This window comes from Thunnus albacares, chromosome 24, assembly GCF_914725855.1.
Source record: "Thunnus albacares chromosome 24, fThuAlb1.1, whole genome shotgun sequence".
Taxonomy (NCBI): domain Eukaryota; kingdom Metazoa; phylum Chordata; class Actinopteri; order Scombriformes; family Scombridae; genus Thunnus; species Thunnus albacares.
In genome coordinates this window covers 12,959,568-12,972,536 of record NC_058129.1, presented here as the reverse complement: position 1 = coordinate 12,972,536, position 12,969 = coordinate 12,959,568, and the positions used below count along the sequence as shown (strand labels likewise).

Sequence of the window (12,969 nt, the reverse complement as noted above, 5' to 3'; positions counted from 1 at the left end):
CGCTCGCTGATGGGGTTGTGATCACACGCGCTCGGGATGCAGGCGTCAACTTTTCCCCCGCAAAGCATGGATGTGTAGTTCAGGGACAAATGAGGGGATGAAATGCTTTATATCACTCATATATCTGACAATTTTTTAAGAGATGGCAAAGTGGATGAGATGCACGCCGCGGCGCGTAATAAAGCTGTCAAATGCGATTTGGGAAGATGAAGATCCGAATCCCATCATAGAGACGGAATTGGTCGTGAATAATACATCTGCATCACTCAGATTACCGAGTTGTTAACCCCCCCCCCCCCTACATGAAGAGAAGTCCCCCTTCTCTTATTCATAATAGATATCCTAACATGTCTGTCTTTGTACTGTCTTTAAATGCATTGGTGGAGGCAAAAAATATGTGCGATGGCAGAGTGCACCATGCAGGAAAAGAATCATCTGCATGTTCGCTTTCACATTTCAACCCCCCCACCCCACCCCCCCAGCTCACACACACACACACACTTCCTCCATCCAAGTTCAGTAGATGAATATGGAGAAACGGGTATCCACGCGACCACATGGTGATGGATGCGTGGGGAGACTCACCGGCACTTTACACGGCCATTACTGCTCTTAGATATTCCTCACACACTATATCCTGTCTCTCTTTTCTCTCTCTCTCTCTCTCTCTCTCTCTGTGTGTGTGTGTGTGTGTGTGTGTGTGTGTGTGTGTGTGTGTGTGCAGACATTTTAACAGTTAAAACTGTTTTTTGGTACTTGTACACATGCTGTCTTGGAACATTTTAGGGGCTTGTAATGAATTCTTCAGGAAATGCTTGAAATTTGGCACTTTCTTAAGAGCAAATCTGAGTTTTTTGGTGTAATTTTCCTTTACTATACAAACGCTGCACCTTTCACGCATATGAGCACCATCTTTTGCATCTTTTCAAGCCCAGATAAGGGCCACGTTCCCGTCAGCCCACCTGCATCGCTGCTACTGCTGCTGCTGCTGCTGCTGCTGCTGGTGATGATGATGCTTTCCATGCTGCACTTGACTGACCAGGAAAGAAAAAAAAAAATCATTGCATGGAAATTTGATGCCGGTATTGTTCATGCAATGGGAGCTTCAGCTTTTCCCCACTTCTCTGCTCCATGCGTAAAGGGAGAGGAGGAGGAGGAGGAGGAGGAGGGGGAAGAGGAGGAGGGGAATGACAGGGGGGGAGAGATGGAGAGAGAGAGAGAGAAGCCGGTGCGTGACCGCCGGATCCATTCGTTGTGGCCAAGCAGCCTAATTGGCATCCTACTGTTTGCCACCGACGCATCTTTTCATAACAAGTCTCCAACTCCCTGCCTTCACTGTCAGTGGATTTTAAATTGCACAGGCCTACGTGCACCATATGCAGTGCATGTCTTCTCCTGTTTCTCACCCACAGCCCTGCATATCAAAATCAATACCTAATGCAAATGGAAGAGAGCTGCATGTGTAGGCAAAAGGCTGGGAAAGCTCTTATCTGTGGAGAGTGGAAATGTCAGTTTTCTTTGACTGTCTGCAGCTTATTCTCCCCAAGACAACGTCCATTTTGGAATGAAAGAAAATCATCATGAACTGTCCCTTAAATGTAGAGGATCTGCATATTGCGTATTCCGCTATTATACTGTATGATAACATGACATTTAAACACATAGGATATCTGATTTTACAGAAAACTCTTTATCAGTTAAGAGATAAGACTATTCAGGAACAGAAATGTCACAAGTTTTGTCCCTGATAGCATCTATAGATCACCAGAGATGTGAGATGACACGCTTCCTGCACCTTTAGCTACTTTTGCTATTCATAAAGTCTTATGTTTCATCTTTTCATTGCATAAAGATACATATTTTTACAACAATCTTGATACAAAACAGGACAAGTATGAATAACAACACTAAAAAGTGGAAAAATTACCATTTAGATTTCTGTCTTTTTCTCTTTTTTGTGTCCCATTACAAGTCACTGGGGGTAAATATCAAAGTTTTTTTTTTGGAAAACAACTCTTATTTTTATGAGCACAAGGATTATGACTTGCCCCACAACAACAAAATGCAGAGATGTTCTTGGCAAAGCGAGCCTTGTGTTCATTGTAGCGACATGAAGATGCCACCGAGTCCCCCCTGAATACAGAAATTATGAGTTGTGGCTCGCCTTAAAAGCTCTGTGTCCAGCCGAGACCCGTGATTTGAGCAATCCCCTCTGTATTTCAGGCACAATTTAGAATTTGATGCTTTTATGGGGTCTGATGCTGAGATAGGAGGCCGTTGTTGTCGGCCCCTAAATGGCTCCCTGAGATGCGATGGCAAGAATGATGACTGTGTCCCGTGTTGGTGTCTGTGAGGCATGATTCAGCCGCTTATAGGGGGATGGGGAGTAGAAAAGGAAGAAAGTGTTTTTGGAGGTCTGCAGATGGTACATTTGAGGCTGCTATTTGTTCCATTATTGAACCTACCAGTGCCAAACTGAACTGTGTTGTCTCGCTTCCAAATCCCAGTACAGTTGGTTGTTCAGAGTTGGAACAAACAGCAGGACTGAGCCGGATTTGGAACAAGCAGAGCCGGTCAGAACTTACTCGTTATTTGTGGAACCCAATTTCCCTCAAAGCAAAGTGTACACGTGCTATTTTGCATCTTTATACCAACAGAAAGCCTTGTCATCTTGGCTGCAATTTTGCAGTGTTTGTTATGCTCTTTTGTAAACTGGCCTTCGCTCTGATAAAGCCTCATTTGGCTCACTGTCAAACATTCATCACCATCTTTGGAGCGTTTACACGCTAAAAAAAAAAGACAAAACATCTGGATTGGATTTTCGGCTCATATTATAGATTTTTTTCAACTGTCTTCAGACTCTGCTGATGACATGCCCTCATCCACAGCACTTGACCCTGATGGATAGGATGTAACAGGACACCACAAATGGCTGTCTGTCATTGACCTCAGGACACACTCTATACCTTCCAACACATACATTATCCCTTAGGGGTTCAACACACACACACACACAGACGTAGACTGAGTGCCTGATGCCTACCCAAGCGAAATGTCTGTATGTTGCTGCACAGTGCATTATAGACTTCTATATGTGGATGTGTACAGATTGTACGTCGCTTTGATGTTTCTAAATGTGGAAGGAGCAGCAGGGTGCCCCGGTGCGACCTCCATATGCAAGCCCCGCGTGCTCAAATGCATCCACTTACATTAACTTCTGGCTTGAGACTTCGACAGCACGCACATTTCCCAGGCAGCAGCAGCAGCAGCAGCAGCAGCAGCAACAGCAGCCAGCTCCGTCTGGGGGGGTAGGGGGGGGTGGGGGGGACGTGCGTAGAGGTGGTGGAAGTTGCCGAGCACGCACATTCTCCCCGCTGCAGGGTTTCGCATTTCACAGTCCGGTGGGCTCGAACCCCCCCAGGAGCGACGAGCATACGCGGATACGGTCAGAGAAGAAGAGGGTAGAGGGGCATGGTGTCCCGAAGAACAGGAGGAAGAGGCAGGGATGCAGATATACCCCGTTTTGCAAACACATGTGCTGGCTTGGCTTGACTAGGTTTGACTTGCACGGCAGGGATTTGCATCTCCATTACAACAAGCATGAAAGTGTATCTTTAACTGATGACGCACTTGTCTTGAGTCAATGACGTTTAAAGACAGTGCCCTTCTTAGCACTGTTTACTGTTGCACTGTGCAACAGTTGTTGGTAGCCAGCTACTTATCATCATGGATTTTAGATCTACCGCTTCCAGCTTGAAAAATGGAGACAGGATGAGATTTGGGTTTAGAAGAGGAAGCTACCTTTCGACTTTTGAAGAAAACTGGCAACAGATAGAAGAAGAAAAATCAATATGATGCTTGCTTACAAGTATAGCCTGGTATGTAAATAAGCTTCTTTGTCATCATCATCAGGATTCTGTTATATCTGCTCCTCCGAGGCAAAAGCATCTCCAGACTGGGCTGCTAAAGTTGTGATCAGGACCAGAGAGCTACATCGTCATGGTGACCCCTCTGTCAACCTCTGGGAGGGGTGAAGAGAGGAGAGGAGACAGCGCAAAAAAAAAAAAAAAAAAAAAAAAAAACAGAGGGAGAAATAGAGATGAAGAGCAGGATGTGCAAGCAAACTGTGAATATGAGAATCAATGTGTGTATATATATATATGTGTGTGAGCGCAAATCCATATGCAGCCGTGTCTGCGTACGTGCACAGCCGGTGCGTATGTGTGTCAGTATGTTATGTAATCCTCAGTAGGCCACAGCTGCTTTCTCACACACAGCAGGCATGCTGGGGATCGCAGCCAACTGGCCCCCTCCTTCCTGTCTCCATCTTCCTCCATCCCTCGTTCTTCCTTTCTCCCTGTCTCCCCCACCCTCCCTCCCTCCCCCCCCCCCAGTTTTTTCCTCTTATAGAATTAGCACAGTATGGATTTTTGATCTCTGCAGAGCTGTTGTGTAAGCTCAGGACTCGTGCGTTTTCCCCCACGCCGTACGCTGCTCACTTCTGTTATAACACAGCGTGGCTGCCAGGTAACAATGCACTCCAAGTCACTTTTTCACTTCGCAGAGCACCTGCAATGAGAATGAATGAGTTTAGATATCTGAATCATGTATTGCCTGCCAGGCTAAGAAGCTAAAATACACCATCCAGTTTAAAAACACACCTCATATGGTCTCTGCGGCCTTTTTACTCGCCGCAATTTAATGTAATTTTATGCAAATTAAAATTAAATCAATCTTGTAACGGGCACAGTTCAGTATTCTGCACGCAGGGGGAGGAAGGACAAACTGGGACTTAATCTTACTTGTCTCAAAAGAGCTCCTGGTAGTGCCTCGGTTGCACGCCTGTGGTTTTATTAAAATGTCACATCAACTGTAAGTACGAGACGTGGAATTCCTGAAATCAGGTTTGGACGCTCTCCAAAGAAAAATTTAGTTAATTCCCTTTTAGTTTAACTGACGTTTGGTCCCGTTTACACAAAGCCTCTGAAAACGTGATGGATGGTAGAAGAGCAGCAGTGTGGTCTCATCCCAGACATGACTCCAGAGTCACTTTTAATTAGTCATACAATACACCAGCACTCTTTTATCATTGCAGTTAATGTCCAGACATCCTCGAAGTATCCCGACAAGCCCGTGCTACCTCATGATGCTCAGATGTCGAATATGAAATTGATTTCTCGCAACGTTGCTTTGCTCGCCTCTAACCCGATAGCAGTCAGAAGATCTTGAAGATGGATGCCACGTAGAATCTATTTGACACGGCCTGGCCCGTGACGCACCGAGGCATGAAAGGAAGCCTTTGTGCGGCGGTGCACAATGCAGCATCTCTGCTGGACGCTTTTAAGCGTTTTCAGTACACAAAGTTATTACTCAATGCATCGATTCTGAGAAAAAAAATGCTCTGTTTATGAGACTGTAATAAAAGAGCTATGAGTTTGTCCAATTAGTAGAAACAGATAAATGAGCTGTAACAGCAAAAACTCAATTTGGCTCCTGAGCAGCAGCAGTTATGTTAACTAGACGATGCTTGCTGTTTTCTAGCAGTCTTTACTTTAGGTTTCTGCATCTGTGTCTCCTCATTTTGCTATTTTACCTTTATTCTACAGGATATTCTTTTGTGATCAGGAGAGTATTTTATGCATACATCCTCACATACAGGTGCGCAGGTTTATGTGTATGTTGTGTAATGAGAAGTGCGAACGACCCCCTGACCCAGTAACATCCATTCTGCTATAAGAGCGCTTAGTGAACTCTGCCACCTCTGTCTCATCACTCAGGCAGCTGAGAGGTGATTGCCAGTGATAGGTGCCTGCTACTGCTTTATGGGCGTTGATGAAAAGGTGGGAAGCGCTGATGAAAGAGAGGACGGTGGAGGAAGTATTCATTTGTCTGACGCTCTGGTGACTGGCTCGTCAGAGAGAGAGAGAGAGAGAGGGAGAGGGAGAGGAGGTGGTGTAGGAGAGGAGAGGATTGGGGGGGGGGGGGGGAGGGAGAGGGAGCGTGGTGAACAACCACATCTTTATGTATGGCTTCCGTCTGCGAAACGCTCTGCCACCCCAGGTTTGATTAACAGTGAGAAGAGGAGCCAGTCATTTTTTTCGCCTCACACCAGCACACATGGCTTGGCAATGACTTTCACATCATTTGAGGCGAAATCGGGAAGCCGTTACAGCACCTTACAGTGATCCGACATGCTTCACTGCTGCCATCCGGCTTGGCAACCGCAGGGAGAAAAGAGAAAAGGAAGAGAAGTCTCAGGCACTCGTTTCATGATTTGGAATCACCACTGACTCTCTCTCTCTCTCTCTCTCTCTCTCTCTCTATCTCTCTCACTTTCTCTGACAAATTCTGAGAAGACAGTTTTGACGAAGGCACAGCTGCCTTGTTTGATGTGCCCTGCTCTAACCCCTATTTAAAGTCAGTGTCTCTGCAGAAAAGTTGAACTTAGGAGAGTTATGCAATCACAATTTGGCACAAAGCTGATTAAAGGCCCTCTTACGCCAAGCATGTCACAAATAAATGGCACAAAACTACTGGTGAAATTGTTGCAATCAGAAGTATTCGTGCAGTTATTTCAATGAAGTTTCTTACCACCAAAGGACAAGATTACGCTGAGCCAGTCTTGCAGACATTACATTTGAGAAGAGCCACTTTATGTTTATTTTCTTTAAAAAGGGACAGGGCATATTAATTAACATGAGCACTTGGGTCCATCATGTAAACATGCTAGATTTAGCCATACAGGCTAATTTTCAGTCCCTGGCAGGTTGATGGCATATAAAAAAACACTAAAAGAAAACATAGAAGAACATATAATCATAGACAAATAGTAAAACAATGGCATAACCACTACTCCAGATTATGACAACATGTTTATGTTTATGTTGTGGTAAAATAGATTTGTAGAAAGAGTTGTAAGAGATGTAATGGTCCTTAGTTCTGTGGGTTTAGTGCCCCAGGTATGTGCTGCTCGATAGGTAAAGGCTGAATGCCCAAAGATACTTTTTCTACATCGTTTTTTACAATCTCCTCTGGTAGATGAGTTTTGATTGTGTTTAATGAATTCATTGAGTGGAGGGGCGGTTGGGACCGTATCATCAGCATACATCTGACAAGTTACAGTAGATGGACAAACTTCAGGTAGGTCGTTAATATACAAACTAAATTACAGAGGACCCAAAGTTGAACCCTGAGGTACACCAACATAATTATCAACCATTTGTGAGGTTTTATGGTCTACATAGTGTTTTCTGTCCGGAAGGTATGATGTTATCCATTTAATTAAATTAGGTGAAAAATTAAACTTTGATAACTTGGTAATTACAACCTCATGATTAACTGTATCAAAGTCTTTCTCTAAATCAAGGAAGACAGCTCCTACCACACCTCTCTTGTCCAATTTAACTTACAATTTTCACCTGATTTGAACACTGGTGTAATTATTGCAGTTTTTTTCCAGGCACTTGGATACACTCCTTCATTAATGGACCAATTAACAATTTTTGAAATAGGAGGAATGACTGCATCCTTACTGGTTTTGATAAATACTGTGTCCATCCTCATATACATCATTTACCCTTGAACAATTAAGAGAAGAAATAATCATACGTGCTTTAGAGTTGGTCACTTCTCTAAAAGCCAGAATCTGAGCATCAGTATTCAGAGGAGTGACAGAATAATTTGATACAGGGATTTTTGTGGATGCGCAAGTGTCTATTAATGTGTATTCTTATTGATGTAAACAATATGGTGATTGGCCACACTTGTTACGTTGCAGTGTAGCTGTTGCCATGTGTGACGTTGCTTGTCATAATTTGCTGAACAAAAAAGACCCTAAAACAAATAAATGCCACACTTGTTTCATTCATTGACAGGTAAAATAATCCCTCGACTGTATAAAGTCTTCAAGTATTACTCTGTTGTCTTGGTTACTTCCTCCTTATCTTCCCACTTGGTCCTCAACTTGTATAATTCTCCAGCCTGCTCACATATTTGTAAATCAATTCACTTTTGATAATAGGAACACATTCACATCATGTCGAGGCATTTTACAGTCGTCATTGGCTGTGACATACCGAGCGTTACATCCTATCTTACTGCCTACCTGTTGCTAGGCAGCCTTGGCAAGTAGGAAGCCCAGCTTTGGCCTATTTGTTTGTTTAGCTGTCAGTCTGGGAGACTAATCCCACCCCAAGGGACTCCTAGCCTTCCAGAAACCAGAGATCCAGCCATGTGGACCATCTCTCTCCAAAGATTGAGAGAGAGAAAGAGGGAGAAAGAGATGGAAGGGGAAAGAGAGACAAGGGCAATTTGCCCTGAGTAAACACCGCTGCTTGTTGTTGTCATTCGAAGCCAGTCATCAATCACAGCCCTAAGCTCTTGGTGGTGACAGCCGCAAGGACGCGCCGCGCTCTGAAACCGGGTTGGATAGTTTATAAAGCTGGACAGTCATTGGTGAAGATCACAGCTGAAGCTCCGTTGTTGACTTTTCAGAAGAGATGTGTTAAAGTATTTTAAAAGGAATTTTGGCTCGAGATGGCATTCAGGGTGTCATCGAGTCCAGTGAAGATGTAACAATGCCAGCTTTGTGCGCTTGAGTTTTAACTGTATTATGTAAGCGCCAGCAGGTTTGGAAGTATGTATGCAATGATGTGTGTGTGTGCTCTTTGCATGCTAGCCACAAGCACTCAGCTGTGGTTGTCCAACATGTAAAGCTAGTGATGTTTTTCCACCTGCTTGCTGCTCAAAGCTGATCCAATGACACTACGGGGCAGTAAAGATTCCTGCTTCTCTTCTTTCATCTTTCTTTATTCATATGTTGTCCCACTCCTTTGTATTCTTTCAGCATCATCACTCTTTTTCATTGTTTCTCATCATTTTCCCTCCTTTAAGTTAATTTACATGCTGGCTAATATGATATCCTGATGTATTTTTCATAATCTAACTATGAACTTTCATATTCCTCTAATAACGACAACATAACAGAGAGAAGAATTAGGTTTTGAGGTGTAAGGACAAAGATTTTGTGCAAAAAAAAGGTCTTGTTAGGTCAGGCTCTGTTTTCTTCTTTTTCATTCCTTCTGTTTCTCAAAGTTGCTTCGCATCATTTGCCTAAAATTTCACTCCACCCTACCTGTTTTGGCAGAGTGAAACCAAGGGTGAGGACTCAGATGGGTGGTCAGACACAGATATTGTTGTTTTCAATTGTCAGCAGCTGATGGTAAATTCACTGGAAGATTAAACTGGGTCCCAAATTACCCTAAAGACACCGACATCTCCAGCCAGCTGGGTACGTCATGTAGTTTCAGTCATTCCAAGCCCCTGCAGGGCTAAGTTGTCTGAATAAGATACGACTTGTATCCTCAAAAGCAGGCAGATTCAACTTGAATTGGGATTAGCCTACATGTCAAGGCCTGAGAGCGCAATTTTTCATTATGAAAAATATTATTTTGACATGCACCTTTGAAAAAAACGGCCATATAAGTGTCAAAGTAGACAGACAGAGGGGGTGAGAAGATTTTGCACTCTGCTTAACTCTCCAAACGGCCTGGGAAGTGCCCTTCTGTGATTTAATGAGACCTGTGGGAAGAACCATTCATCAGCATGACAGCGCACCTCTGTTTCCCATTGTTCTGTTCTGGTATGTGAGGAGAGCAGTGTGTGTTTTAGCCTTAATGATGGGCTGGCAACCCTTTGATTAGATGAATCTCCTGGTGCTAATTAAGAATTGGCTGCCAAAAGACATCTGTGTTTACGTCTTCCTCCGTCTCTCTTTAACCATACTTGCATGTGAGTGCATGAGTTGCAGTTTGTGCGTTGTGTTAGTGTTGGCGATTTTGAGGGATTGTTTCTAAACTGGGAGTTTGGGTGGTGTCTTGCGGGCTGACATAAGTGTAGGGCCCATTTCAAAGAACAATGGCCCATTTCAAATACGACTGGATGCAAAGATTGTTTGTTGTTGTTCCTGAAAGTATAAGATTTTGCAGACAAAAATCCGCAGTGATTTCTTATCATCTGCATTGTTGTACGTGTGTGTGGTTGTTTTCATTCCTCAGAGTCACAAGCTCCCCTGAATGTGTGTGAGGGCAGCGGTATTATCTCAAAGTGGAGTCCTAGAAGACTTTTTTTTTAAAAAAACAAAACAAATAAAGAACAAATTGCTTTATTTTATGAAACTCCATCATAATTTTCACTATTATCCCCTCATGTTAAGTGCAAAAATTCTACTATAAATGATAAAAATCAATAAATGCAGCCTATCCATATGGGGATCCGTGGTACAAATCTTAGCAAATACCACTTTGACTTACAAACATTTAAGAACCCCTGCTGTAGATGTTTTCCCCATCTTTTAACTAAACTGATGGTGTCACATAAATGTTTCACAACCCAATTCCCCTTTGCGTATTTTCAGGGAAAAGAATTTGATAACTTATGCTAACAAGAGCGAAGGCATCCCTGTCCCCCCCCACCCCCACCCCCCAAACCCTCCCTGCCTCCCTCGAAATCACTCCCCACTCATCTCCGTGAACATTTGTGTGGCTAGACAGCACATCCTCCTGCTCTCTACAGTTTACTGCTATGTGTTATTCAGTCTATCGTCCCAGATATTATTTCATTGTAAAATGATGCCAATTAGTAAAGCCAGTCGCCAGTGGCTGTGGTCTGGCTCCTTCTCCATTCCGGCGGGGAAAGTTATTTGGGTCGGAAGCTATTTTCAGCCTGTGATGTTGCCAGGAATACTTTAGGGAGCAGCCACTGTTTTATAAGAGAGCACATCAATAATTTTCATTGGTGTATGTGTGTGTGTGTGTGTATATGAGCGAGACAGAGAGAGCTTCACAGGAAGAGTTTATTGGGTTTATGTGTGTGTGTGTTTGTACCTGTGTGCGCATCAAGAAGAAAAGTGGCTGTTTCCCTTCGAATATTCAGCAGAGCAGGTGGTGTGTGTACCGTATGTGTGTTTCCCTATATGCACACAAACATATGCACTTGCTCCTGTGTTGCACACATTTCAGTGTAACTGTCACGACCTCCAATTAATTTAAATTCAAAAGCCTTTAAACTTTAACCCCAAATCTTAACACAGCTTTTATTCTCGGCTTTAGCCTTTGCCCTGTAATCACCCGTTTTCTCAAACTGAAACACTCCACTTGTGGGACAGCAGTCAACGCACACAGGCATCGACACGCAGAGGTAAAGGCCAAAGTCAATGAGTTCTAACACCTTTCTCAGTGCATCTAACCGCCCTATTTTTGTCTCCGCTGTGCAGCCGTACATTGTCAGGATGAAATTGGGGTGAAAAGTCCTCGCACTCCGTTTGCGCTTCCCCGCTGAAAAGCCAGCCGCTCAGCACCGAGGGGTGAATGGGTTCAGTCTGCCGTTTTTGCCTCCGCCCATCCTCGTACAACCTCACACACACACACACACACACACACACACACCCTCTCTCTCTCTCTCTTCACTCTATCTCTTGGAGGAGAGCCCACAGCAGTAGCGGTGGCGAGGAGACGTCTTTCAATATTTTAAGCAGCTTGGGCTAATCTTTGTCACTCAGGTTTGTTTTGAAAGCATTGCCGCTGGAATAAAGACGGAACGACAGCGCCCCACCTCCTGTTTGCATGGTCTCAGGTACATATAAAGTCACCGGGACGTGCACACTCTTGCGTAACCTCACATACATCAACACGTCTGCGACCCTGAGCTAATCCACCTTGGCCTTCGCGAGACTGTGCCACTGACCTGCTTTTGCTGCTTGTGCTTGTTTTCTTGCAACATGCATACACTCCCCCCCCCACTCCTTTGCTTCTTAGCTTGAGGTTTGGTGTTGTAATGAGTGACAAAGCTTGAAACTGTGGCCCTAAGAGACACATTTAGTGTTACACAACACCTGCGTGGCAAAAGCAGGCAAACAAGGCACAAAAAAAAAGAAAAAAAAAACGGAGGTGGCTTCTAATTCAGCCGTCGAGAAGCATGTAAGAATGAACCATTTTGGCTCTTATCAGTGCGGGCACGGCGCCACAGTTGCACTTCACGGTTTGTGGACGTGATTGGGGTACCGAACGGCCTTTTCTGACTAGCAGTGTATGAGGAGGAAGCAGAGTTTTTCCGCTTCACTGTTCCCTTTATCTCTCCCCTCTCTCCTCTCCCCTCTGTTATTTTCGGCCCTCCTCCCCTCTCTCTTTCTCTTTCGCTGCTCGCCGCTCTTTTGTTTCTCCGTGCCTTTTCCAGCCAAGGCCCCATTCTCTTGCCCCGTCATTGTGTGCGGTAATGAAGATTAGCCAGCCTGCCGCACACAATAGGGTCCCCACATCCGGAGCACAGACTCCCCAAATCCTGCTGCAAGCTGCTAACCCCGGTGTAAAACCACTGTTGTCGCCGACCCCCCTCTATCCACGCACCCCGCACGTATATTCATGTTCTGGCTCATGTGCGCACACACACACACACACACACAAGCACACAAACATGTCCAATATGCACTCTGCACTCTGCCGTGTTGAAAGCAAATGGCTGAAATGTCTCCTGATTAGATTAGGATGGTTTTGACAGCTGAGAGGGAGCGCTTGGCGACTCATACGCCGATAAACAGCAGCTCACCCAAATCCAGTTAAAGAGAGACAGAGTTCCCCTCCCCAGCGAGTGCAACACGGCTCCAGTCATTGGGATTATACCCTCCCTCCTCTCTCCTCCCTCCATCCTCCTTCCATCCTCCATGCCCTGCTATTCTCCTCTTCGCCCCGATCTCATCCTCCTCTCCATCATTCATCTTCTTCTGTCTCAAGTGCTCCCTCTCTTTTCTCCTCTCTCCTCTATCCTCTTTCACACTTACCTCTCCGATCCTCTACTTAATACCAGAACAAAGACATTTTCCACACTTTGTCACAAGCTATTTAGATGGAGCAGCAGAGGTCTTTATATGCAGCGCACTTGTTGTATCCTGAGCCTAAGACCTCGTAATAATGTCTG

The 12,969-nt window shown here is 44.6% G+C and overlaps 1 protein-coding gene across 1 annotated transcript in view; it reads left to right on the top strand.

Moving 5' to 3' along the window:
- The window catches only part of klf7a (Kruppel-like factor 7a), a 37,064-nt gene that overhangs the window by 440 nt on the left and 23,655 nt on the right, over positions 1 to 12,969 (top strand). The gene's annotated exons all lie outside the window — the stretch shown is intronic.